We start from the raw sequence: 25,491 nt of genomic DNA, 5'->3' as shown, positions 1-25,491 counted from the left end.
ACTGATTAAGCCACCTTCTTTTCTTCAAAACCATAGGTCTCTATAGAAATAACTATAATCTTTGCTTTTAAAAAAACCCTCATATGATAAGGAATACCTAGCAAGACTAGTTATGATTACTATCTCCCTCTTCTGCTACTTGTGGTATTAGATTTCACTAGTACTCTATTATTTGGGAAAACTAGCTTCAGTGTCCTATTGTAGCATAATATTGCATTGATACAAAATTCAGCATTACAAAATTTTTTTGAAGTTAACTGTAAGTTATTTGTTGATAAGACATGAATAGTCTTACCCCTAGCACTGCAGTATCTTATTGTTGTCAAGACAGAGGAAACTTTACCTTTCCTTCTCTTTTTTCCATCTCTTCTTCTTCTGTTCTCATTTGCGAGGTTCCTCCTCCTTCCTTGGATGATGAATCATTTCATCTCACTAATCGTGCAGGAAACCATCTTTCTTTTTCTGGATTAGTTTTCTGCTTAGACTTCATCAGCTAATGAAGTCTAGTAAGTGGTGAGAGTATCTCAAAGTGAGAGAGGGAGAAGCAGCAGCAACAAGCTGATACATCCACACACGTTATTTATGGAAATTACAGTCTTAGTGTTAGGATTTCCATTTACTAAAAAACTTATATAAAGTAGCAACCTAAAATGCCAGAATTGTCTTTCAATAGTTTTGTCTGGAGTGGGGAAAATGGACTTTATTGCACAGGAGTTTTTATTTTGCCAGAGTCAGGTCCTCAATCACTTGACTTCCATTTTTTGTAAAACCATCTGTAAATTAACTTGAAAACTCTTACTTACAAGATATATGAAAACAAGTATGAGTCATTCAAGAATTTTTTTTGCAGCATTCCTCCTACCCCAAAAAGAAGAGAAATATATAAGGCAGGTTCACGCCAACACATTGGAGTAGACTGTGTCACAGCTTCATAAACTGTAAACCATGTGTCTTGCCATTTGCTCTTACACTGCCAGTTAGTGTAGTGTGATGACTGCTATATATCTGATGCGTGTCCAATAGTGACACTCAGGAGAGCTGGTTGCCATAGCTGTCAGACTTAACCTGTATTTCATTTTGCCTTGGAGTAGGGAAATGCAGTTTCTTCTGGAAGTGCTGGGGTAAGGTCCTGGAAAAATTTGATTAAGTCTCACGAAGTCTTACAAAGTATACTGAATGTTACCAGTGCCTTGTTAGTGTCACATCGGTTTGTAAGCTTGCCTTCCTTTTTTTTCTTTTTCTTTTTCTTTTTTTTCTTTTTCTTTTTTTTTTTTTTTTTTTTCTGGCTTACCAAGTTCTTTGCATGGATGCAACTGCAAATAAGCAGCTATGTTGCAGCGTCCAGTAACTGTTATTACGTAGGAATGTTTACAGCAATTGACAGGGAGGCTAAGAATGCTAGGGTTGTAGGATGTTAGGGAAGATGGGAAGCTCACAGCAGCTCGTTTAATTTCTGTACAAATTCAAAGTGTATTCATGTGACATCTCTCTCAGCAAGAACACCAAAAAAGGAAGGGAAAAAAGGTATTTCCATCTACAGCTGGATACTGTTAGCAGTACTTTTTCTAAAGAATGTAGGAATTCCCAGCATGCCTTTTAAACTGGAAAGAACAGAAGCACAGCCTACAAGTATGACAGGACTTAGCTTTCTTTTATGCAGTCGTGGTTGTAGGGTGTGAGACTCTTTTAATTAATCAGATTTCTTAACAGTAACTCCCATACTGTTCAGGCAGTTTAACTCCTTTAATTTGAAGATAAATGATTCAGAAAAGTGCTATTTTAATATTTATTCTTAAACTTTGTAAAAAGAGTTTGAGAAAAACAAATGAAAAGTTGTACTAATAAAAGGATGCAGACGAGAACCAGTGGACAATGAGAATCACATAACCAGCAATAGCTTGAACTGATCACTATTGAAAATGGGAGATCTCACATACTCTTCTGTTCACAGCAGGTGCCTAGTGCTTTTGTGACATCTCTGGGCACTGAAAGGCCCCTTCTATGTACTGATTCAATCTCTTGATTTATCAGAAAATTCCTTTTTTTTTTTCAAATCACTTGATTAATAAGCTGAGCCTGCTCAGATGAGGGGTCTAGTAAGCTCCAGAGCTCATGCAGGGTAAGTGATAAAAGCAAGTGTGTGGGGTTGTGTGTGTGTGGGTGCACGTAAAAAAAAATGCGATCTCATCTCAGTAGGAGCAAGCTGTTGCATTGACCTAAGCCGTGTGAGGAGAAATACCCTGCATTCAACAAAAACGCCACCCGCTGCCCACTGCATTTAGGAGTAGATAGCAAAAGATGACACTGTACACTGTGAAAAAAGGCTCAGCTTCTGTTTGGCTATGCCTTTGAAATGCATAGAATGTCACGTTTCATTACCAAGCTATGTTTTGGAAAGCACAGTATTTGGGTGCAGCCCAACATCAGGACTTGCATGTGTGTTTTAGTAATCTTACTGTTTTATTCCAATCAGGTTCCTTCACCAGTGCTACAATTAAGTTAGGTGCACGGTTCCCTCCTCATCTTCTTGCCCCAGGTTAATACTCTTCATACTGTCAGTCTTGGGCTGAAAGAGTACTTTAGGATGTCTACTGCAATACCATATACCAGTTCCTACACTTGTCACCCCTGCTAGCATTGTTTCCTTCTCTGTCACTCACTGTTTCCTTTCCTTTTTTCTTTACACTAAAATATCCCATCAAGTACATTTAAGCATCTATTTATTTGGAGCATGCATTCTTCTGTACATGCTGTAGCTGTCTGATGTAGCTTTATTTCTAATATTTGTAAAGACTTTATCATTGTGTAAAATGGTGGGTAATTTTTTTCCTTTTTGCTATTGTTTTTCGTATCAGTGCAGCAAATTAATTGCATGGATGTCTGTGGAAGAACAATTGGCTCAATGCCTTTGACTCTTAGCTGTTAAGAGCCATTCTTTATTTCAGGCATAATGATTAAACCAAAAGAAAGTGATTGCACAGAACACATCAGAAATTGAAAAATGCGGATTAGCTGGCACCACAGCTCACAAAAGAATTAACAGACAACATTGCATGACCCAAAGCATTTCACCATCTGTACTTTGTAACACATGGAAGAGCACACTGAAGTGATAAAAGGGACACAAAGAAAAAAGAATGAAAGGCATGTCAGCTGTGGCTCAGCTGGAAAAGAATATTGCTTGTGGCAATAGGCTCTGAGATCAAACGATGAATTTACTTCTTTTAAAAATCAAATATAAGGTATGAGCACAGTAACACTAATTTAGCACTGTGTGCTTTCAAAAACCTGAGTGTCAAGCTAGCTTACTCATTGTAACTGAGGTTCCAATTTGAGATTCTAGTCCTATAATTAATTCTATGATGTCCTATGATTTTGATCTGGTTAGAAAAATTAGAAGCTATGCCAGCAGTGCAAGCCCCAATAAAATGGGTTTGTCCCAAACCTAAAAAAAAAAATCCACATTCTTCATTGAATATTCATCTTCACCTTGTCTTTATCCTGGGATTGTCTTTTATGCATATAAAACTCTCAAAGCTCAGTGAAGTCACATGGGTGCTATAGAGAAAACGGGCAGATATTGTTCTTAAAACTGCCTCTTCTCAAAATCTCTTCTTAGAGGGTAATTCCAGAAGTAATCCAGCATTTTCCCAGGATTTTTTTTTATATCCATGACAGAGGGACTACCTTCTGCTTTGAATACATCTCACTGAAGCAGCAAATGGGAATTTAGAGCTAAACTGGTCCTCTGCCACATTTTGCACATTTGGGTGAAAAGGCAGAAATGCAAGAGAATTAAGCTGATGAAAGACTTTCATTTTTGTAGAACTTCTGACCCTTTCTTACCTTTCCTTGGATGACCTCTGCATTGGAACTGTCACTGATGTCATTCAAGTTAAAAACCTTGGACTATTGTCTCTTCAAATGTCATCATTACCCTGGACAGATGTTTGAAAGTCCCTTTATGTCTTAAAAAACAAGGCAGAAAAAAAATCAAGAACTTGCTCTTTGGAAACGTTATATGTTGATATATATCTTGTCAACATCCAGCAGATTAGTCTATATATTCCACCATTGCACAGTGGCGGGGAAAAACAACAAAAAAGCCGTAAGCTCTGCTCCCCCATCCCAACTTACTGTCATTACAGAAACTTGTCCTATTGCAGCACTAAATTGGCACATGAAGGTTCATAACCTCTTACCAGGATTGGGAATTCACATGGGAAGGAAGAGTAATGTGATTGAAAGTAAGATATGGAATGGGTATACAGAAATATAATAATATAAAGCAATCAACATAAGAAACTGAATTTTTAAAACGCTATGAGAACAGAAAGACCACAAAAAAGATTTTTCAGGAGTGTCCATATACTTTTTAAAAAACTGTATTCACTATGTACACTCCTACTGGGTGTGTTTCCCTTCATAACTTGTAAATCATATGTATCAGTCTGCAACTAGTATTTATTCCATGACCGATTTTAGGGTTTTCCATTTAACAAAGTCACTTCGTGTGTTTTTAACAAAGTCAGAATGTACCAAGGTGAGAATAATACTCCGCACATGTCAGAAACTTTACTTGTTTAGTCCTTGTTTGATTCCAGTACAGCAAATGCTATTCTTTGTTGTTTTATAGATAGAAAAAACAACACAAAAAAAGTCAGTTAAGTGTCAGGTGAAGTCAGTAAGAATATTTGTGGACTTCCTCAGGTACTCTGATGTTGTTGGTATTATTATAGCACTATTAATAGGATGGATAGCCGAGTCTAAGGACAACAAAGACTACAGGAAATCACGTGTGAGGCCAAAAACATACTAATCTTCAAGAGTTGCTTGGTTGAGACATTCGGAGATCTTCAAGGGTTCTGAATTCATGTTGCTTCTCAGAGCTGTGACAGCATCAGTGCTTTGAATTACATGAAAACAAAATAAAAAAAAAATCCTTGTAAAGAATTGTGGAGACTACTAGACTGAAAATAAAGCAATCAAATTATGGAGTATCAAATTAAAATCAAGTCAAAATTTATTTCAGTATTTAGTTACATTACATTAACTCTCAAAATGATCAATCTTTAAAACTTCAAATGTAAGAAGATTTATCCATTTCATGTTTATTCTGACTACTTGCAAATTGCAACTTATTTACTAAAGGATTCTGTGTATGCAAGCTGAAGTTAGCTAAAAGTTTTACTACTGAAACCAAATCATTTGATGTTTGAAACAAGATCTCAAAGGCAATGAAGAGATTTCCGGCTTTGTATTCCTTTCTTCTACAAATGCTAACCCTTTATGTCTCCCTATAAGATACTACAATTCAGAATTTAAGTGAACAATTAGAAGTGTGGCAACTGCTGGTTAGTACAAATTGCACTCAATTTCCAGTTTCTCAAGAATTTTAAACCCAGAGCAAATTCTAGAAAATACTATTCTGAGGCAATGCTTTGGGATGTATACACTTCGATAATTTTTTTCCTTTATACTTGTTCTGTGCAGTGATCTGAAGGCAAAGTTATTTCAGCTACCTCCTGTATTATTACATAAAGGGGTTTTAAAGACAAAAGATGATAGAATAAACAATGTAGGTGATGGAAGCAATGTTTGGTTGTTTTTTTTTTTTTTTTCAATAAGCTTTCTTGATTTCCACTTACCATCACGGGAGCACTAGACTTTCCTTCAGGCTGACTTTTCTTGCTAGTCAACTTGTGGCAGAGCCCAGGTCCATCACATTTTGGGGCTTTCTCAACTCGAAAAAGCTAAGTTTGATGACTGTTCCCTGCATCAGGCCAACAGATGTCTTCTTTTGATTGGAGAAAGTTGCCAAACTGTTAGTTTCTGCACTGCTTTTGGAAGAAATACAGTAGTTCATCCAAAACAATTTATCTTCATGGTTTCAAATTACGTACAGCAATCACACAGGCTAAAATAGACTTTTAGCTCTCTCATGGTATCCTACAGTCAATACCTGCCTAGATAGCGTATAGTGTTTCCTCTCAGCTCCTCCGTTACCTTTCCTGGGCAGAGAAACACTCTTCAAGATAACAGTGAGGACACTTCTCTCATTCACCTGCTCTGTTAAAAAGGATAGAATGCATTTCTGGATGAGGGCTTTATAAAGGAATCTAATTAATTTTTCTCAGTTCAGCCCTCAAATCAGACAACTGCAAAAAAGGACAGTGATGGTTAAACGCCACTTGTTTGCAGGCTCATGTTTTTCACAGTCTGTGTGGATCCAGTGGATGGTTTACAGAGGTTAAATTTATGGTTTAAATGCAAGCAGTTAGATTACTGACAGAACCAAGCCGTACTGTCTTTCTCTTGTGGCAGTCTAAGCAGATTAGTCATTCTTTGTGGGGAAGAAAAGACATGTTAACTGCTTGTGGACAAGACAGAAGATAAAAGACTGCCACCTACTGCGTCCTGCAAGAAAACACAGTTTCTGCATACAGCAAGAGAACACATCGCCAATCCAATGACAGAACTAAATAAGCAAACAGGGCAGAACCTTCTATTCTAGGGGCTGTTTTATGCACTAAAATAGAGTTCTTTTCTCAGTGCTCCAGCCATCTCTGTCACTTTCCCAAGAAAAAGATTCTGGTTCCCCTAACATAACACTTTTTAACTAAGCAGGATGTGTCTTGACCTTATGCCTAATTTATAAATTGAAAAACTTTCCTTTCCTATATTTCAGTGGATATTGCATCAACAAATCGAATTCATAGCAGGTATAAAGTACCTGGGTGAGGTATTTAATTACAAGACGTATTTGCATCCTTTTTAGGGTAAGCTTACATACATTAATTCTTTTATTTATTTACAGTGGGGGGAAAGAAAAAATTCTACATTCTTTGTCCTTATTTGAATATTCATCTTCACCTTGTCATTATCCTGGGATTGTCTTTTATGCGTATAAAACTCTTAAAGCTCAGTAAAGTCACATGGGTGCTGCAGAGAAAATGGGCATATATTGTGAAAATTTTGACCTAGAACACTATTAAAAATAGGGCAGACAACTAACTGTACTGAAAGGAACACAACTTCACTGACACAGAGGGGAGATAAGGTGACCTGATTATGTATTGTTAATTTTTCATCCCTTTTGCTCTACAGTAGAATCAAGGTTCTTAACCATCTGTCCCGTACTAGTGGAAATTAGCGTAATATTTTTCATAAAACTGACAGCAAGAACATGAATAAAGAAAATTCTAGTGTCACCAAATAATGCTATGTTGTTTAATGTTTGCTCTTAGATACTAATGAACCTTTGATTGCTCTGCAACTGAGCTGAACTGGCTGAAAGACCAGACCTTGGGCCTCTGAGACTTGATGCTTGAGTGGACTTGCAATGCACTGTTCCAGCACTATTGCCCTGCAGAGCCTATGGGCATCCTTTAAGCAATATGGCATAGCCTCTCTATTTTATCCTGACAATTTTTGAGGAAAAAAAGCTATTGGCTCAAAGGAACACTGTTGGGTAGGTAAGCTTTTTAATGAAAGTGATCAATATTAAATACAATAAGGTTTCCTCTACGTTTAATATAAAATGTCAAGAATAAATATAACAAAAATAAATACTTAATGTGAATTCTCAACTCAGAAGTTGTATTTATGATTATCTAGCCTGGCCTTTGTAACATGTGCCGAGATATTCTGGGAATTTCTACATCAAACCAATAACTTCTGTCTGAGTCGGAGCACTCAAAATACTTTTGATCTGCATATAACAACATTACCGGAAGCTAGCTACTGACTATATCTCTGGGTAAACTAACTCCCTATTTGTACTGTTACTGTTTTTACTGTACATGATTCCCAGTTTAAATATGCCTAGCTTCATCCTCATGTCACTGAAATGTTTAACAGCTACAAAGTTCGGTGAGTGAATTTCCAGAACATTAAGAGATATATTGCTATCAAGATTTTTATGATGAAGACATGATGACAAAGATGTAAAATTGACAAAAAGATACATAGTTCAAAAAAAAGTTATGTTTCCCCTGTAGCCTACACAACATACATCATGTAACACTGCTAAATTGCACACTATTAATTAAACATACAGGCTCCAGAAAGTTTCAGTCAGGATTACATTTGAACAGCCAGCACTCACGTCCTGATTTATAACTCACTGCAGTATAACAGAAATTGCAGCAACCTGCACAGTCTAGACAATACTACCAGGAACACGGCAAAATCTGTCTCATGTTGCCAGCAGCTTCTCTGCCTTGGGCCAGCAGCGCTGTGCTTCTGGTGTTTGCTGCCCTCTCATGTGTTTTAAGCAGTATTGCAGTGATACTCTACAAAACTTTTTCTGCCTCAAAAGTGACCTTACTTTAGATAGCTATGCTACTGTCATATTAAGCAAACACATTGCTTAAAATTCTGAAAAGATTTCTTAGTATTATTGCTACACAATATGGAAGTAACCTACATGCAAACCCCAAAATGATATATTCTGCACCACTTTGGGTGAAATACCATGTTGTGTCCAGTTTTTGGCTTCCCAGTGTATGAAACACATTGACATACTTAAGTTCAGTGGAAGGCCACAAGATTGTCGGGGGCTGGAGGATATGACATATAAGGAGTGACTGAGGGAGCTGGGCTTGTTCAGCCTTAAGAGGACAAAGCTTCAGGGTGATCTTATTGCTATCTACCATTACCTAGCGGGAGGGCACAGAAAAGATGGAGCCTCCTTGGAAACACACAGGACATAGGACAAGACAAACACAAACTGCAACACAGGAAATTCAGATTATATTAAGTAAAAAAGTTTTCACCATGAGTGGTACAACACTGAAACAGGGACCCAGAGGTGTCCTGGATGACAAACTCATAACTTAAACAGACATCAACTAGTCAAACAGGAGTAGCTTCTGACCTCTGCCAAGGGGGGGCGAAAGACAAAAGATATTTACACTATCGTACAGCAGAAAACCCATTTTTTAGTCAGAAGCTTGTGCTGCCTAGATACTACATCAGCAACTTAAAAAAAAGGTGAGGGAACTTACTGGTTACATCCATTTTTCTTAGTGGCTGTGGTCACATGACCAGGGTTTTTGTTACTAGCCAACACTAACCTAAAGACATAGCCCAGAACAAGAAAGGCACGAAGAAAGTGCAGAAAAGCCCACTTAAACCTCAGTAAGAAAGAAATTCTTCATGCCAGCTAGAACATATCAGCAAATTCACAGGTGCTTTGAGATGAACCCACTAAAATAAAGAAGGTGATCAGTGAGTACTGAAAGCACTGTGCCAGAGCAGTTTAATAAAGCTAAAATATTTATCTATTGGCCATGCATAGCTACATAACTATTCTGAAGAAGGCCAGTGTCCTTACTCCCATCTAGCAAGACAGAGGTGCTAAGCTACTGGCTTTGAAAAATGATGTCAAGGCATGGTTTTCCATAGCTGCAGCATGATGTGGGCTAATGTTCTCAGACTACCCACCTGCACCCTCAGTCCCTCACTTAGGTGTGCTGAGCCAGTGGCGCCTAGAGGTGTGTCCTTTGGCAGTACTGTAACACACTCCAGGCACTTAATGACCTCACAGAGACTTGTAGCCTGAAAGACGACCAGATGAGGAGAGGTGCTGACTGCATACTTTCAAGAGTCACTGTTGTACTCCCCCTTCAACAAGTACTCAGCATGAATCTTAGAGATCGTATTTGAAAACAATCTTAAGTCACCAATCTTTTGTGCTTTATAATTGAATCAATGAAGAGAGAACAAACTGAATGAGAAACTGCATTCAATTGTGCTGTTTTCCTGTAGGCATTAAACATTTTCTTCATCCCCCCCCAAAGGCTTGAGGAAGAAGGCAAACAACTTTCTCCGTTTCTCCTACTTATATTCAGTGAAACAAAATTCCTTCCCTTAGGCAGATGAGGATAACTCATTTTAGACATTGCTGAACATAGTGGTACCATACAGAGATATTTAAAGATACAGTTTCATGAGTTTTCTTGGGACTGAAGATATAGTATACCCAGCACTACTATCATAAAATGTATACTACTGTGTCCAAATGACAAAATAATATGAAAGTCTCTAAGCACAGCAAAGTTACAGCATTGGATATGTTCCTTAAAAAAAAAAAATCCTGTATTTTCAGGTTCCAGTAATACTGAAAAAAAGTCTTTGGCACTTAAAGATAAATTCAAGTGTAAAGTAAGACTTAACAGAATATGTATGCTTGAAGAAGCACATCTAAAACCAACTTGTCCTCTAGTTTTCTTTCAGTCATTTTTCACTACTTTCTTGAACACAGTAACCAGAAGCTGAAATGAAAGATAAACAGAGATTACTGATTAATAAGAAAAATCAAAGCATATCACAGTTAAAAAAAAAAGACTGATTTATTTTAGTAGAAACCTGAACAGTCAAAACTACACTGTATTGTGGCACTTTAGAAAGTAAATGCATGACATACAGCATTGCGGGGCTTTGTCACTAAAAGCAACATTGAAATTTTGGCAACAAAATCACTTTCACATAGCAGTACTGATTGATAAGGGACACGACCGTGTAAAAGAGATTAGGATAACAAAGTTGACTTAGCAGCTTGCTCTGAGAGATCCACCATTCCTACGGACCAGAAAGGTCTTGCCTGCTAAGTATCGCTGAAGTTAACAGACCGACTTTGTTCCTAAGCTTAGGGCTTGTGTTCTCCTCATGTGTGTCCCGGTAGGTGCGGCGGCCGGTGGAAGGCAACGCCAGCCCTCTATTCGAGAGCACACACCGCTCAGGGGCGGCCGGGACAACAGCGGCAGGTACAGCTGCACAGCCGGACAGCCGCGGAAGAGGGACCTACACCTCTCCTTTCCCCACCACCACCACTTCTCTCCCTGGCCGCCTCCTCCAAAGCTACTGCTTCCCCCAAAGCTACCACTCACCCTCCCGCTGGAGGAGCGGGCAGCCCGCACGCTCGTGTCCGGGCCGAGCCTGGCCCACCCAGCTGGCACTCAGCGGCAGACCCCGCCGACGCTACCTGCGCCCCCGCAGCCCCGCCCTACCCCTGGCGACCGTTAACGACGCTACTCGCCGCCAGCCCCCACCTGCCGCGCGCGCGGTCACCGCCCCTCACCGCCAGCGCCGCAGCCGGCAGGCCCCGCCTCGCGCCAGGTGACCACCCTCGGGGCACAAGCGCTCCCACATGACCACCGCGTGACTCCCCACCCCTCGCACGGCCGCCACGCCTTGCGGAGCGTTCCGCCCGGAAGCACCGGCGGCGCCGCCCGCTCTTAGCACGTGACGCGGGCGCCGCTCCTCCGTCACGTGTTCTCCCCCTCCCCCTCCCCCGCCCGGGCCGCCGCGCTTCCCCCGTGCGTGCGAGCGCTGCGCGCCTGCGCAGTCAGCAGCTGTCATCCGCGCAGGGAGCGAGGCGTCCCGTGGGCACGGGGAGGAAAAGCCCCGAGGGGACCTGGGAGGCGGCGGCGGCGGCGCGGGGGAGAGCGCGGAGCGGAGCGAACTTGCACTGCCGCCGTCCCCCCCCGCCCCCGCCTTCCTCTGGCTGCGGCTGCCTGCTTGATCTTCTCCTGGACAGGTGCGGGGCGAGCTCCGAGCCGGGCCGGGCGGCGGGTTTGCGGGGAGGAGGTGTGGGGCGGCCTGCCGGCTCGGAGGGAGGGCGCGGAGTGTGCCTGGGCTGGGGGCGAGCGGGGGGATAGGGGAAGGCCGGGGCGGGCGAGGGGGTAGCGGCGGTGAGGCGGGGCGGTGCGGGGCAGGGCCGTGGGAAGCGGGATCGGGCCGGGTGGGAGCGCGGGGCCGCGGCTCGCCGGGCTGACCGCGGCGGGGAAGGCCGTGGCGGTCGGGTGCGAGGAGCGGAGCGGCCGGCGTGCCAGCCGGCAGCCCCCCGCTGGGGTGCGTGAGGAGTCGGGGCCCCCCGCGGCCGGGAGGGAATCGGTCCGGGGGCTCCGCGTTGCGAGTAAGGGGGTGGCGGCCGGGACCGAGCTGAGGAAACGAAACCGGCAGGTGTCGGAAAAACACGTCTCGTCTTCCCGTTTGTGGGCAGCGATTCTGGGTCAGGGCGGTCGGTGGAGGATCTCCGAGGGCTCCGGCGATTTCCCCGGGGGCTCGGAGTGGGTGGACGGAGCAGAATACGGCGTTGCCTTGCCCGGTGTCTTTCTGGGCTTTGGTGAAACTCTGTGGACTTTCCAAAGAGCCTCCTTTTCTGGCAAAGTACAGCGGCGTCGGTACAGCTCCTTCGTTTCTGCACGCCGTTAAGGCGTTCCTGGAAGTTAAAAGTTGAAAAGTTAGAAAAAAGACTTTAAAGTTGTCTTTTGAGTAAAATCTTCGGTTAAGCGCCGGTCCCACGTCTGTCTGTCCGTGGTTATCGTGCTCCACGCTTTCAGAGCCAGTTTCGGGATCAGAGCTTTATGCCATCTTAATAGTTTTCTATAAATGAGCTTTCTCTCTTCTGCAGTTGATTTTAACTGGGAATCTGAAATGAGAAGTGTATACAAAATATTTTTTCTGCTAGGTTAACTGTGTTAGGAAAAATACTAGGTGTCCGTGTGTTTTTTAAAGGTTTATACTAGTTTAGGGTATAAACAACATTTATTTTTTATGTTGTTAAACTGCAGATTTATGATTCTTTGCACTCCCTTCTGGGACATTAGCAACAGCAGCAATAGAAGTTACCTGGTGGCTACTAAACCAGCAGTTTTTAAGCTGAAACACTTTCCACAAGAAAGAAACTTACTGGCAGCCTAATGCAGCCTATTTTTTCTCACCCTACAGTGTTTTTTTGTTTACATTCTTAATGAACCAAGAATGTGAAAATGATCATGGTATAAAATTTGTCTTGGGCTTTACCCATGTTTTTCCTTCAACTGTGATAACTAGCTGATGGTATTTCCTCACAGAAGTGCCTTCCAACCGCAAGACAATGGAAAACACAAGCATGATTTGCTTGTCAGTACTTGAAATGAGGGTAAACTGAACCACTTACCTTACTCTCCGCTTCGTTTTGGAGTGGTGCTGATGTTACTGATTGCTGCAACTGATGGTTTTCTTTTAGCTAAGTGCAGATACGGATCTCATCCAAATAGGCGGATATGATTAAATAGCCGTGTGATCAGAGTTAGAGCCAATGTATATGAGGGAAAAATCTTTAGTCAGTGTTTGTTTAAAAAAAAAAAACAAAAACCTGATTTGGTCTCCGATTTTTTTTTTAATGGTAAATATGATGAAATAGGAAAAAAAAATCGAGTCCTGTAATTTTTAGTTCTTAATTATCGATGAGTATTGACTACAGAATTTTGTAGCTCTTGGACTGATTTCTAAACAAATCAGGTAAACAGTTCTGCACGAAATCTAAGTGCACAATTACCACAGTAATGCATTGAAATCTGAAAATTATGTTGTCAAGTGCTAATTATTAGAATCTTACTAAGCTATTATGAACAAGCACAGTAATTATTAAAAAAAAGGTGGTTTCATACCTAACTTTATTAAAAAAATATTGGATTGAGTAAATTTAGGACTTTCTCAGTTTAAACAGCTCTTGATTGGTCTACTTCTTAGTTCTGCAGTTAATTCACTTTGAAATTTTCGTTTTTTTCTATAGGTGTCTTTTGCTGGCATATGTTTCGTCAGCATGATGCTGAACAGAATGTGAATGCGGTATATGGTGGTGTCTGTTTTGGTCAAATTTGTTTTATGAAGGTGGTATTTTTATCCTACTACACTGCAACATAAATTAAAAAAACCCTAATATGTTTTGAAACACATCAAAGAGAGTGTGTTTTACTGTAATTCTGCTAATACAAGATATTTTCAAGTTCTCTGAATGATCGCATGAATGGTTCAAAAGATGATGTTCTGAAATGTTAAGGTTTTAATACGTATCTAGTAAGAAAATCTCCATAGTCTAGTCACTTGATAGCTTAATATTTCATATCTCAAAATGAACAGGTGATGTGTTGGGTTCTTTTCTTGATTTTCATTTAGATTCGTAGACTGACTCATAAGATATTTTGAAGAAATGCAGTATTTTAAACTTGGAAGGTAGTAATTGTTGTGTAATCAAATCACATAATGAAGGTGTTCATAACAATTTGCTGATCCGAAGTCCAGAGTGAGTTATAAACTCTTATTGTAGTTTTGGTATATACAGAGTTAGGGTGTACTTCAGGATTCTTAGATGGCGTTGTATATTATAATTCATTCTGTCGTAGGCTTCCATTTTGCTCCAACTTTATTTCACCTGTTTAAAACTGTGGAGTTACGCATAGCGGGTAAGTTGTTAACTTTGTCCATGTGAGTAGTCCTACTACCGAGTTATGCATTCCTTTTTATCCTTATTTCTGTTTGCATCTGACATTTGAGGGACAGTATATTTGGGACAGCATACTTAGGACAGTATACCCTAAAAACTGAAGGCAATATATATAAACAACAGATTAGAAAAATTGTCAGGATTTTTAATTTAAGGTATTAAAATTGCAAGAGTTAAAATTCAAAATACATCTTTTTGTGAAGACTGAATACTGAAAAAATTTTTATGTCTAATCAGTTTCACTTCCTGATTCTCAGACATGACAGAATACTTCATTGACTGTTGCAGATATTATAGGGGAGTTTCACAAAGTACACTCCAGTTCCTTTGTGACATTTCTCCCTGTAGAATCACTCTAGGCCATTGTGATTTAGCTCAGTAGACCTATGATTTCCTGCTGGGTTTTGTCTAATAAAATTAAAATGCTAGTTATTAGCGGGTAGATTGTCTCTAAGAAGACCTAGATAAGTACTCCTATTCATAATAGATGCTGTATGACGAAAATCACTGTGCTGGGTCAGGTTTTGTTTCATTTTCGCAGTTTATTTCTTTGCTTAAAACATAATTTGTAAGTTGCTAAAATGGTAAATGAACCTATGGCTTTGGAGATGAATAAATTGTTTATAATCATAAACATTTGAAAAAAAAGAGGGCAGTTTTGATTTAAAACTAAAATTAAAATTGGAGAAATGTGTAGAAGTCTGTAAACTGAGCTATGAATAAAGACATAGAAATAAAAGAGTTTAAGAAACTCCCTGAGTTTTAGGAATCAAACTCTTCATGTTTGGGTTTGATTTCAGATGGAAGTATTTGGAGTATTTGATTTGAATAAATGGTGACAATTATCTCAAAACTGAGATCAGTAAAAATACCTAAAATTTGGAAAAGTATTAGGTAATAATAGAGGAAAAGCTTTTTCTTAAGTGATTTGTTGCCTTCAGGGTTGTAGATATGGCTTATGTTTGAGTTGGTGAAGCTTCTAAGCTCACAATGATCTTTTGTTGTCCCTGTGGAAATCTTTTCTGGATTTATTGGGATACAAATCTTTGCAGGTTGCTGCTGTACAAGTGTTAGCTATATAGTTTACTTTTCATTGAACTTTTTCCATTGCGAAGTGATACGGCACGCTAGAGCTGGAAGTTCAACAGAGGCACAATGTTGATTCTTCTTGCTCCTTTTGTCTGTTATAATATTGTGGATTAGAGCCATGTGGTTCTCAGATACCAGTCTGTGAGTTCATTTTAAGTGGTCTGCCTCTGGTATTAAACGGTATGCCATTTCAGTGGCCTGTGATCAGTTTGGAGCGAGGAGGCTTTGGGTCCTGCGAGCTGAGCAAGTGATGCTTTCTCCACTGCTGTGAGCATTGTAGCAGACCACAGAAGCACAGTATGACTATACAGTCCATATGCTTTTTGGTCATGTGGTTCACTTTAGTGTGCAGACTTTCAGTCATAACAGCAGAAAGACAAGACATGCATGACTCTTCCCTGGCCACTAGGTATTGGGCCTATGGTAATTTAGAACAAGGTGTAAGGGCAGGGGAATCTCATGATGTCTTTGAATTACAAAATCTTTTGTGAGAGGGGAAATGCTTGCTGTGAAGGTTAATAGCAGCTAGGCCTTATCACAGGTGCAGAAATATAGTTTCAGGTGTGCCATAAGCAGCTTTAAGGAGGAAAAGTACATCTTTGTTTCTCAGGTTATAGAGACTCATTTACGTTTTTTTTTTTTGTTTGTTTTTTTTTTTTTTTTTTGTCATGTCCTTGTTCTGCGTCTGGTAAAGGATTTGCCATGTAGCGGTGTCTTGTGAAAAACGTTATCACTGCATATCCCTGAGAAGAATATCTATGTTTTGATGTTAAGGAGTTGTGAAATCCAGGTTATAAGGGTATCTTTTGGGAGGGGACCTGTAAAGGCAGTTAGTAACGTGCCATATAGTTAGGGAGGTTTTTTGAGAAATGCATATTGGCAGAAATGACAGACCTGGCAGAACTGTTTAGAAGTGCTTAATCAGGAAGCAGTTCACATCCACCACCTGCTCTTTGTATCCCCAGCAATATTGTAGGCTGCATTAGTAATGAGTGTTTTTCTGAACTTTTAGGTGCTTGTAAAGTAGCTTTTTAAAAACTGAGATCTAGGCCAAACTGCTTTCCAGTCTCTGTGAGGACTATACCCAAATTTGAGAATGTTGTTGCATCATTGTGTGAATTCATGGTTTACTTGCATCTTGAATAGTGCTTACAGCTTTGGTACCTGTTTCCTGTGACTAGAAGTAATTTACTGTAACTGGTAAAGATCCAGAAATAGGGTGCAATGATGATCAGAAGTATGGAATAGACTTTCTGTGAGGAGATGAGGAGTCTTCAGCTTAGAAGAGAGATGACTGCAGTAGATCATGATCTGTAAGTCGTGTATGGTCTGAAGGTAAATATGAGCAGATAGATAACTGTTCCCAGTGTGATGATGTCAGATGAAACGAAAACGTGAAAAAAATGTACAGAAGGAGATATATCACTTAGCATAATGTTGATTGTGGAATGCTTTGTCATGAGATGTTTTGAAACTTTGTAGGCCTTTACTATCCAAAATCATGGGCAAAAAAATCCATCAAAGTCCACAAAATGCAATAATATCCTCTTTTTCTCAGGATTCCTTGGTCTGTACATCGCTGAAGACTGAAATGGTATTCTGGAAAAACATAATTGTAAACTACCCCTACACTTACTTTTTTCTAAATATCTGTTGTTAGCAACTGTGGTAACTTGATAGGTGTGACTTGCTACTGCTGTTGCTGAAGGCTGTTACATGCTGCTTCCAACTAGGACTATGGGTTTCATACCTGTGTTTTCATTAAAAAGAAAGTAAAAACTCTTGAAACATGGGTTGCAAATAAAAATGAGAAAAATACTTCCCTCCCCCCCCCCCCCCTTCTTGCCTTTTGTCCCAGATGAATTATTTCAAGCTGTTTTTGCATGCAGTGAACCTGGTGTGGGAAAGGATTGTCTATGGAATGAATTCAGGTAATTTTTCATTTCAATATTTACGGGTACAAAATAGGTCATTTTTATATTTTTGGAAATAATTGTTGTAAGGGTAGTACCAAGACACAGAAGTGCAAACTTGAAGTTTGTCAAACTACTTTGTAGTCAAATTGAGAGGGTTTTAGGAGCTTTGGAATATGGTCACCTATCCAGATTCCTGGTTTCTTAAGTTTTTATAATTGTTTAAATACTTTAATACTCCTAACATTTTTGAACTTAATTGATTCTTCATGATGACTGCTGGATATCTGATGAGTACGTGCCTAACCATGAGATTTGGTTTATGAATGCGTCCTATCACAAATACAAAATATTGTGACCCATACATTTGTTTTAACAGTTAATACGATCAAATAAAATAAACACGAGATTTGTAATTCCTGATAAATAGGATCTTTTACTTTTTCTAAGCCAGGTACATAAACTAGGCAGACATAATTTGCAGGCACACTTACTCTTGTTAAAGGAACAATTCAACCATAAGTATGTGTCCTGGTTTCAGCCGGGATAGGGTTAATTTTTGTCTTGGTAGCCGGTATGGGGCTGTGTTTTGAGTTTAGGATGAGAACAATGTCGATGATGCACTGATGCTTTGGTTCTTGCTAAGTAGCGCTAAGCTGTTGCTAAATAGGTGCTGAGTGGCGCTCACAGTGGTCAAGGACTTTTCAGCTTCCCATGCTCTGCCGGGTGCACAAGAAGCTGGGAGGGGGCACAGCCAGGACAGCTGATCCAGACTGGCCAAAGGGCCATGCCATACCATATGACGTCATGCTCAGTATATAAGCTGGGGGAAGAAGAAGGAAGGGGGGGGACATTGGGCGTGATGGCGTATGTCTTCCCAAGTAACCATTAGGTGTGATGGAGCCCTGCTTTCCTGGGGATGGCTGAACACCTGCCTGCCCATGGGAAGCAGTGAATGAATTCCTTGCTTTGCTTTGCTTTGTTTGTATGCACGGTTTTTTTGCTTTGCCTATTTAACTGTTCTAATTTATTTTATTTCAATTATTAAACTGTTCTTATCTCAACCCACGAGTTTTCTCCCTTTCACCCTTCTGATTCTCTCCCCTGTCCCACTGGTGGTGGAGTGAGCAAGCGGCTGTGTGGTGCTTAGTTGCTGTGTGGGGTTAAACCATGCAAAACCAAATTACATTGAGGATTAACTATTTGCATGCTCAGTAATAGCTGGACATGCAAACTATGCTTTAATGTTTCCAATTACCTGAAAGTCATTCCTGTAGCTAGGCATGGACTGTGCACTATTGCAGTATCTTGCATCTTTGAATTTGCTTTGCCAAACAATACGGGAAGTTGGATGGTACCTATTTACAGATTATGCTGAAAACTTTTTAAAAATGATATAGGAAAATGCAGAAGTGAATCTACCTATAGATATACCTATGATAAAAATAAATTACTGGATGAGCTTATGGAGTTTTTACTTACGTTGTAAATAAAATTGCTGCTTAGACTATTATAGATCAAGACCTGGTTTTCTACTGCTTGTTTTCTTTCCAGCTCTTGCAGAGCTGGTTGTACCAACTTCTTTATTTTTTTGCAAAACAGACTCTGCAAATAGCAGGTTAGTGGAAAAAAATCATAGTTTTCCTCAAGTTTTGTCAATAAAGTGTTTTTATTGAATGATTCCTAAAAAATAGTGGCTAGTACTTTATAATGTGAATGCTCTGTCTTGTTTTTTTAAATTGAAAACTTTTGTATCTGACACCTGTTTTCAAATAGATTATTTTTTTATTTTCTTTCAGATCAGCCTCAACAATGTGCTGTGGCTTTTTGTGCATGCCTTTCTCTGGACAAGTATATTTTCTTGTTGTTAGTTATTTGAAAAAATTTTCTCAGAATGAATTAATTCTTCCTCAAATGCTTGTTGTTCTATAGTTAGTGTGGGTGAAAATTTGCAAGAAAAGAAAAAGGGGAAAAAACGTGTGTTTTAACTAATTTATCTGTGAGAAGTGATAACCTTCAAAAATTTGTTCTTTTTTCTTTCTGTCTTCCTTCTTTTTCTCATTTGCTGGAGCTTGCTTTATGTAATTTGTTTAATTTGGGTTGTCAAGTAAAGGTTGTGGACGTTGATATTTTATATATTGAACACACAGAAATAATAAAATAATCTGATTTTCCAAAATATGAAGGTACTTATTTTATGATGCAAATATGACACAAATGGCCTGTAGTTATTTAGTGCTTTTCCGTGTTAGCTAATCATTTTGTCTATAGCAGAGCAGACTTGGCAAGCTGGGTTTTTTCTCCTCTCTTGTTCAGCAGTGCTTTCAGTAGAGGGGCCAAAGTAGGCACCGTTTGGCAGTCAAGAGATGCCTCCCACAAAGCATCTTTGGAAGAACAATTGTGTCAAGTCTTGTGTAGTTGAAAGCCAAAAAGTTTTGGGTCCCTGCTGGTGAGGGGTGGAACTCAAAGTACTGGTTAGTTAATTTTACACTACAAGCAAAAGAAGTGGATAGCCTTCAGCGGAGATCTGACAGCTTAGTATTAAGGCAGAGAGAGAATGCAGTAATACTGAAAGTTGGTTTCATGTAGTGAATACTGTAGGTTTTTGTGCATTTTAACCAACTGCAAATTAACACGTGCTGTTTTTCTGGTGTGTTTCATTCTGTTTTAATAGAGTATTTTCTAGTTGTGTCAATCAGTGCCTTGCTTGTAATTTGATTAAACACAATTGCTAGTTTGGATTTCTGTATTAAATATCAAATAAATGAAACTTGGAAGATGTTTTCCAATTCTGGGGACAATATATTCTGTGTTCTTGTGACAGTATGGAGGATTCTGCATGGAAGAACGGTGTTTAACAGCTAACTCTTCCACCAATAAATTGTATTTAGTATCCTGACAGCTTTAACAATATGGTAAGGTGTAGGCATTACAAAAAGCAGTCCACTGTTTTGACAGCGGAGGCTGGAAATTGTAGCTGCCTAGTACTAATTTGAATAGTTGAGATTCAGTTGGCTGCGGGGGGTATAGAGGTCGTTTCCTTTTCTTAGGATATAGAAGGAACAATCCTGTAGATTCTGCACTTACCAAACAATCACGCAGAATAGAGTGTGTGATAAAGCATGTGATATGGTATAGTTCTGTTCTGGAGAGGTAGGTAGTTAACTCTTCTCGTACCCAGCCTTAGTTACTAATGTCAAAGCACGCAGAAAGTTACTCTTTTCTTTCTTCCTCTCTTTTCTGTTTGTGTTTTTTTTTTTTTTTCTTTTCTTCTCTTCTTTTTCTTTTGCTTTGGCAGCCCCTGGGAAGTTTGTTGTAGTCTTTTATCACCTTTTTGTTCTGCTAGTTAATGTACATATCAAAGTATCAAGTTTGTTATGTTTGTACAAGCTATGCAGTTTAAATATTACAGGATTTATTTTAAAAGCACTTCATCCCCTGTCATCATAACTGGTGAAGTGCATTTGCATCTTGGATTATGTAAATACTGGTATCATTAATGAGATTTCGTCTTGCTGTGAGTATATGAGCTTTTTCGGTGTTGTACTTTGACATTTTGAATTAGGTTCATTAGGTTTCTCAGGCCACATACTGACATGGATATGGACGGTTAAACGTTGCTCGCCTCACATTTCCACTTCTGTAGTATTAAGACAAATGTGGCATTAATATTTCTCTGGCTGATGATTTGAAGGGCTTTTGAGAAGGCCTGACAATGGCTATAAACTTTTTAAAAGGAGTATCAGATTCTTCAGCCAACTATTGGCTCTTTAGCTGGCAACTTTCAACAAGTTACATGCTTGCATTTTATCTAAATTTTGCACTGTTTAATCAGACATGTTTCAAGACATAGGCGAACTACTTGGTCACCAAGAAATTCAAGCTTTATGGGCAGGCTTTGCAGTTTATTGGATCAGGCTCATAGCTTGAGCTTGTGTGACTAAAGCTTTCCCACGATTAGCTAAAAAGCTTCTTTCTTTCAGTGTTATGCAAAGTAGTAATGTATGCTAATTTGGGTGGAGTGTATCTTCTCATTTATTCACATTACCATCTGATTTTCTAGACAGTCATGGGCAACCTTGTCAACGTGCAGTACTGTCTTGGAACGGAGACAGAAAATGACTGATTACAATGTTGATATTAGAGATTTAAAATAACTTTAAAAAAAATCCCTGTATATATATATTACTTGTCTTTCTATTTTATAATGTGCAGCCTAAATGAACATACTGCCCTTGTTTCTATAACTTTGTATTTGCTAATGTCTTGCACACTTTCATTGTGTGGCAGTAAATAAAAACCCTAGAAGTTTTACTTCTCAGCTTGTACAGGTCTGTAATATCATAAAATAGGTAGTTATGTATACACCTAAGTGAAATAGTTAAGACAGTGATAGTACAATTGCAGTGTGGATTTTACTTTAGAATGGCATCGTAATAATTATGTTCTTGTCTGCAAAAGAATCTCTGAAGGCCTTTCAACTCTTATACTGGACTATATTTTATGCTCTCTTGTTTTAATGATTTGGTAGGATATAACTGAGGTTTTGCATGTCAGAGAAAGAGCAAAAATAGGAGTTGGTGGGAGAAAGTATGCAGGACACTTAAATTCCACAAAGTCCTTGAGAAAATTACATAGTGTGTTAGAAGTTAATAGAATTGAATTGGAAGGCCATTGTTTTCTGGTTGGTTTGTAGCATAGCTGTGTCTTTTGTGGTAAATTCAAACCATATAACTTAGTACTGGTGCTTGCTGGTTTAGACTGACATTTGTAATGAACATTACTGCAATAATAAAATTGTGAAATTAATTTAAGAAGCTTCAACTGATAGGTCATAGCTGTAAAGGTGTTAAATTACTAAGAAATCATAAAATGAATAGTATCATCTAGTAAGTATATGAACTTCTAGCGTAGCAAGTACTGCATAGCCTTTCTGATCTGCCTCCTAAACTATGGAGGTTATGTAAGTAGAATCTGCTCAAGGAGTGTTCTTATAAACATTGAGCTTATCAAAGAGCTGTTTTACCCAGTAAGTTAATACGAAAATGTCTTTTACTGAGGAAGAAGGGTGACGCAGAAGGATGGATCAGACTGTTTATTTCCACCAACAGTAACAGAGCTGGCTGGTCTGTATGGTGATCGGGTAGGGAACTGGGCGCTAAGATGCATGGAAACAGGTAGAAACAAGATCCTGTGAAAGAAAGGATTTGTATTTTTCACGCTCCGATGAAGCTGCGCACAAATTCTGCCTTTCCAATGCTATTCACGTGTCTTCATGATTAGTTGAAAGTTATAATTCCGCTTGTGATATAGATTCAGGTTCATCACAGTACAATTCAGTTATATGCTTGAGCCTTGCTTTAGTTCCAGGGACATAAAGAAATAATCAAGTTAGTATCTTTACTTTGGTATCTTTTGCAAACAGGATTTTAGGAATCTATCAGCCAGGCAAGCATGCTGGCATGTGTGATTGTAGAAATTAGCATGAGTTTATTTGTTTGATTAAGAATTCTTAAATTAACTAAGTTCTTCATTGTGGCTAAGTGCTAGGGTATATTCAGATCATTTGGTAATTACATGTTTGTTTGGTAGGTTGCTGTTTCTAAAGCAGCTCAGGTATTATAACTGATATGTTTTGGTAAGGTGTCTTGGTTGAGAGGAATTTTTATCATATTAATTTATGCAATAATTAGTTTGTTGTGCCTGCTTGAAATCAGACACTGGCCAAAATCATCCTGCAGCTTTTCTCATAGCTGAACCACTTGGATATGGCTTTTTCTTGTCTCCTTACCCCTTTCCATAAAGAATATAGGAAATCAGTTATCTTTCAGACTTACACCCCTTCACCTTAGACAAATTTAATTCCAAAACTTACGGAAGACAGAGCCTCAGGTTTGTAGGAACACATATAGGCACTGTGCGTGTGTATGTTTTGTGCCCATAGACAAAACTGTGATAAGAAGGTTGATACTAGATTTCCTTTTGAAACTGACTTTCTATACGAACAATTTCATTTAATATGTTTACATAGAAGCTGATTAAGCTAATTGGTAAAGCAATTTATATAAATGCTTTTGGAAATGGGCTTTATCTGTGATGTAGTGGAAGGTGATGTAGGTGATGTCTGGCACTGTGCACATGTATGAGTTGGCAGAATTAATATTAATTCTGAACTGTAACTTTGGCTTTGTGTGTTTAGCTGTGCAGCTGCAGTGTTTAACTTACAGCAGTAGGTAGGAATAGCTGAGAATCAGAGAACTGTGGAGGTTGGAAGGGACCTCTGAAGATCGTCTGGTCCAGTCTCCCTGCATAAAGCAGGCTCAGCTGCAATGTATTACTCAGGCAATGTCAGACTGGCTTTTGAGTATCTCCAAGGATGGACACTCCATAGCCTCTCTGGGCAACTTGTTCCAATATTTGATCACCCTCATGCTAAGTTTTTTACTATGTTTAAGCAGAATATCATGTATTTTTGGTTTGTGCCCATTGTCACTTACACTGTCACTGGGCACGACTGGGAAGAGTCTGGCTCTGTCTTTGTTATATCCACACAAGGATAAGAGTGCAGAATCACATACTTGCTGAGGTTGGAAGTGACCTCTTGAGAACATGCAGCCGAACCCCACTGCTCAAGGAGGGTCAGCTAGAGCAGGTTGATCAGCACTGTGTCCAGTTGGGCTTTGAGTATGTCCAAGGACAGAGACTCCACAACCTCTCTGAGCTACCTCTTCCAGTGTTTGATGACCCTCACAGTGAGAAGGTATTTCCTGATGTTCAGGTGGAATATCCCGTGTTTTAGTTTCTGCCCTTTGCCATTCATCTTGTCACTGGGCATCACCGAAAAAGGCCTGTCTCCCTCTTCTAAACTCCATCCCATTAGGTGTTTATACATATAGATAAGAGCCTTCTCTTCTCTAGGCTGAACCACCCCAGCTCTCTCAGCCTTCCTTCATGAGTGTCATAGTTTAACTGCAGCTGGCAAGTAAGCATCAGACAGCCACTTGCTCACTCCCTCCTGGTGGGATGGGGGAGAGAATCAGAAGGGTAGAAGTGAGAAAACTTGTAGGCTGAGATAAAGACTGTTTAATAGGTAAAGCAAAAGCTACCGGCACAAGCAAAGCAAAACAAGGAATTCATTTACTACTTCCCATTGGCAGGCAGGTGTTCAGCCATCTCGAAGAAAGCAAGGCTCCAGCATGCATAATGAAACGCCATAACTCCGAACATTCCCCCCGCCTCTTTCCTTCTTCTTTCCCCAGCTCTATATGCTGAGCATGATGTCATATGGTATGGAAGATCCCTTTGGTCAGTTGGGGTCAGCTGTCCTGGCTGTGTCCCCTCCCAGCTTCTTGTGCATCCCCAGCCTACTCGCTGGTGGGGTGGTGTAAGAAGCAGAAAAGGCTTTGACGCTGTGTAAGCGCTGCTCAGCAATAACTAAACCATCCCTGTATTATCAACACTGTGTTCAGCATAGATCCAAAACATAGCTTAATACAAGCTACTATGAAGAAAATTAACTCTATCCCAGCCAAAACCAGTCAATGAGAGAGATGCTCCCACCCCTTCATCATCTGAGTGGCCTTTTGCTGGACTCTCTTCCAGTAGCTCTGTATCTCTCTTGTACTGGGGAGCCCAGAACTGGACACAGTGCTCAGGCTGTGGCCTCACCAGTGCTGAGGAGATGGCAAGGATCACCTTCATTGACCTACTGGCAACAGTCCTCCTAATGCAGCCCAGGATACCAGTCGCTGCCTTTGCCACCAGAGCACATTGCCAGCTCATGTTCAACTTGGTGTCCCTCAGAACCTGCAAAGGCCTTTTCTGCAAGGCTGCTTTCCAGCCTGCCAGGCCCCATCATGTACCTCATATGCCTGGGGTTGTTCCTCCCCGGGTGCAGCACTTTGCACTTCCCCTTGTTAAGCTTCATGAGGTTCATGTCAGCCCATTTCTCCAGCTTGTCAAGGTCCCTCTGGATGGCAGCACAACCCTCTGGTGTAGCAGCCAATCGTCCTAGTTTTGTATTGTCTACAAATATCACATTGAATTAAGCAGAAATAGTTCCTCTGATTGGGCATAGATAAAACTACGTGTCTGATAGATGCTGAAGTAGTGACACAACAATTCAGTTATTGGTTAAGTGAACATAATTCCAGGTATTGGTGGTTGCAGCATGCCCCCCCTGCCCCGTTGAAATGGGTGCTTTGGGAATGCTTG

At 39.9% G+C, this 25,491-nt stretch overlaps 1 protein-coding gene and 1 long non-coding RNA gene across 25 annotated transcripts in view; one reads left to right on the top strand and one right to left on the bottom strand.

Moving 5' to 3' along the window:
- Nucleotides 1-1,734: 1,734 nt before the first annotated feature.
- LOC148050586 (uncharacterized) lies at nt 1,735-11,178 on the bottom strand. Of its 7 annotated transcripts, none has more exons than XR_015701083.1 (4): nt 11,055-11,173; nt 5,963-10,277; nt 5,649-5,840; nt 1,735-4,906 (listed from the first exon to the last, which is right to left on the bottom strand). It is a non-coding gene; the product is annotated as an uncharacterized LOC148050586 (long non-coding RNA). The 7 variants fall into 7 exon arrangements; XR_015701082.1 differs by having other exon boundaries at nt 5,649-5,837; XR_015701080.1 differs by having other exon boundaries at nt 5,649-6,343; nt 10,180-10,277.
- Nucleotides 11,179-11,304: 126 nt separating this feature from the next.
- The window catches only part of KDM4C (lysine demethylase 4C), a 292,096-nt gene continuing 277,909 nt past the window's right edge, over nt 11,305-25,491 (top strand). For 10 of the 18 annotated variants that reach the window (XR_015701120.1, XM_087742689.1, XM_087742692.1 and 7 more), the window contains exon 1: nt 11,305-11,542. The gene's annotated coding sequence lies outside the window, so the exon portion shown is untranslated. Of the gene's footprint in view, nt 11,543-12,860; nt 12,929-13,564; nt 13,663-14,174; nt 14,235-17,222; nt 17,296-25,491 lie in introns of all 18 variants that reach the window. The other 8 variants (XM_087742681.1, XM_087742680.1, XM_087742686.1 and 5 more) reach the window with 8 other exon arrangements.

This window comes from Nipponia nippon, unplaced genomic scaffold (assembly GCF_047370975.1).
Source record: "Nipponia nippon isolate SJK-2023a ecotype South Korea unplaced genomic scaffold, ASM4737097v1 scaffold_8, whole genome shotgun sequence".
Lineage (NCBI taxonomy): Eukaryota > Metazoa > Chordata > Aves > Pelecaniformes > Threskiornithidae > Nipponia > Nipponia nippon.
Note: the sequence above shows the minus strand (reverse complement) of the source record. Positions and strands in the feature narration are given on the sequence as shown.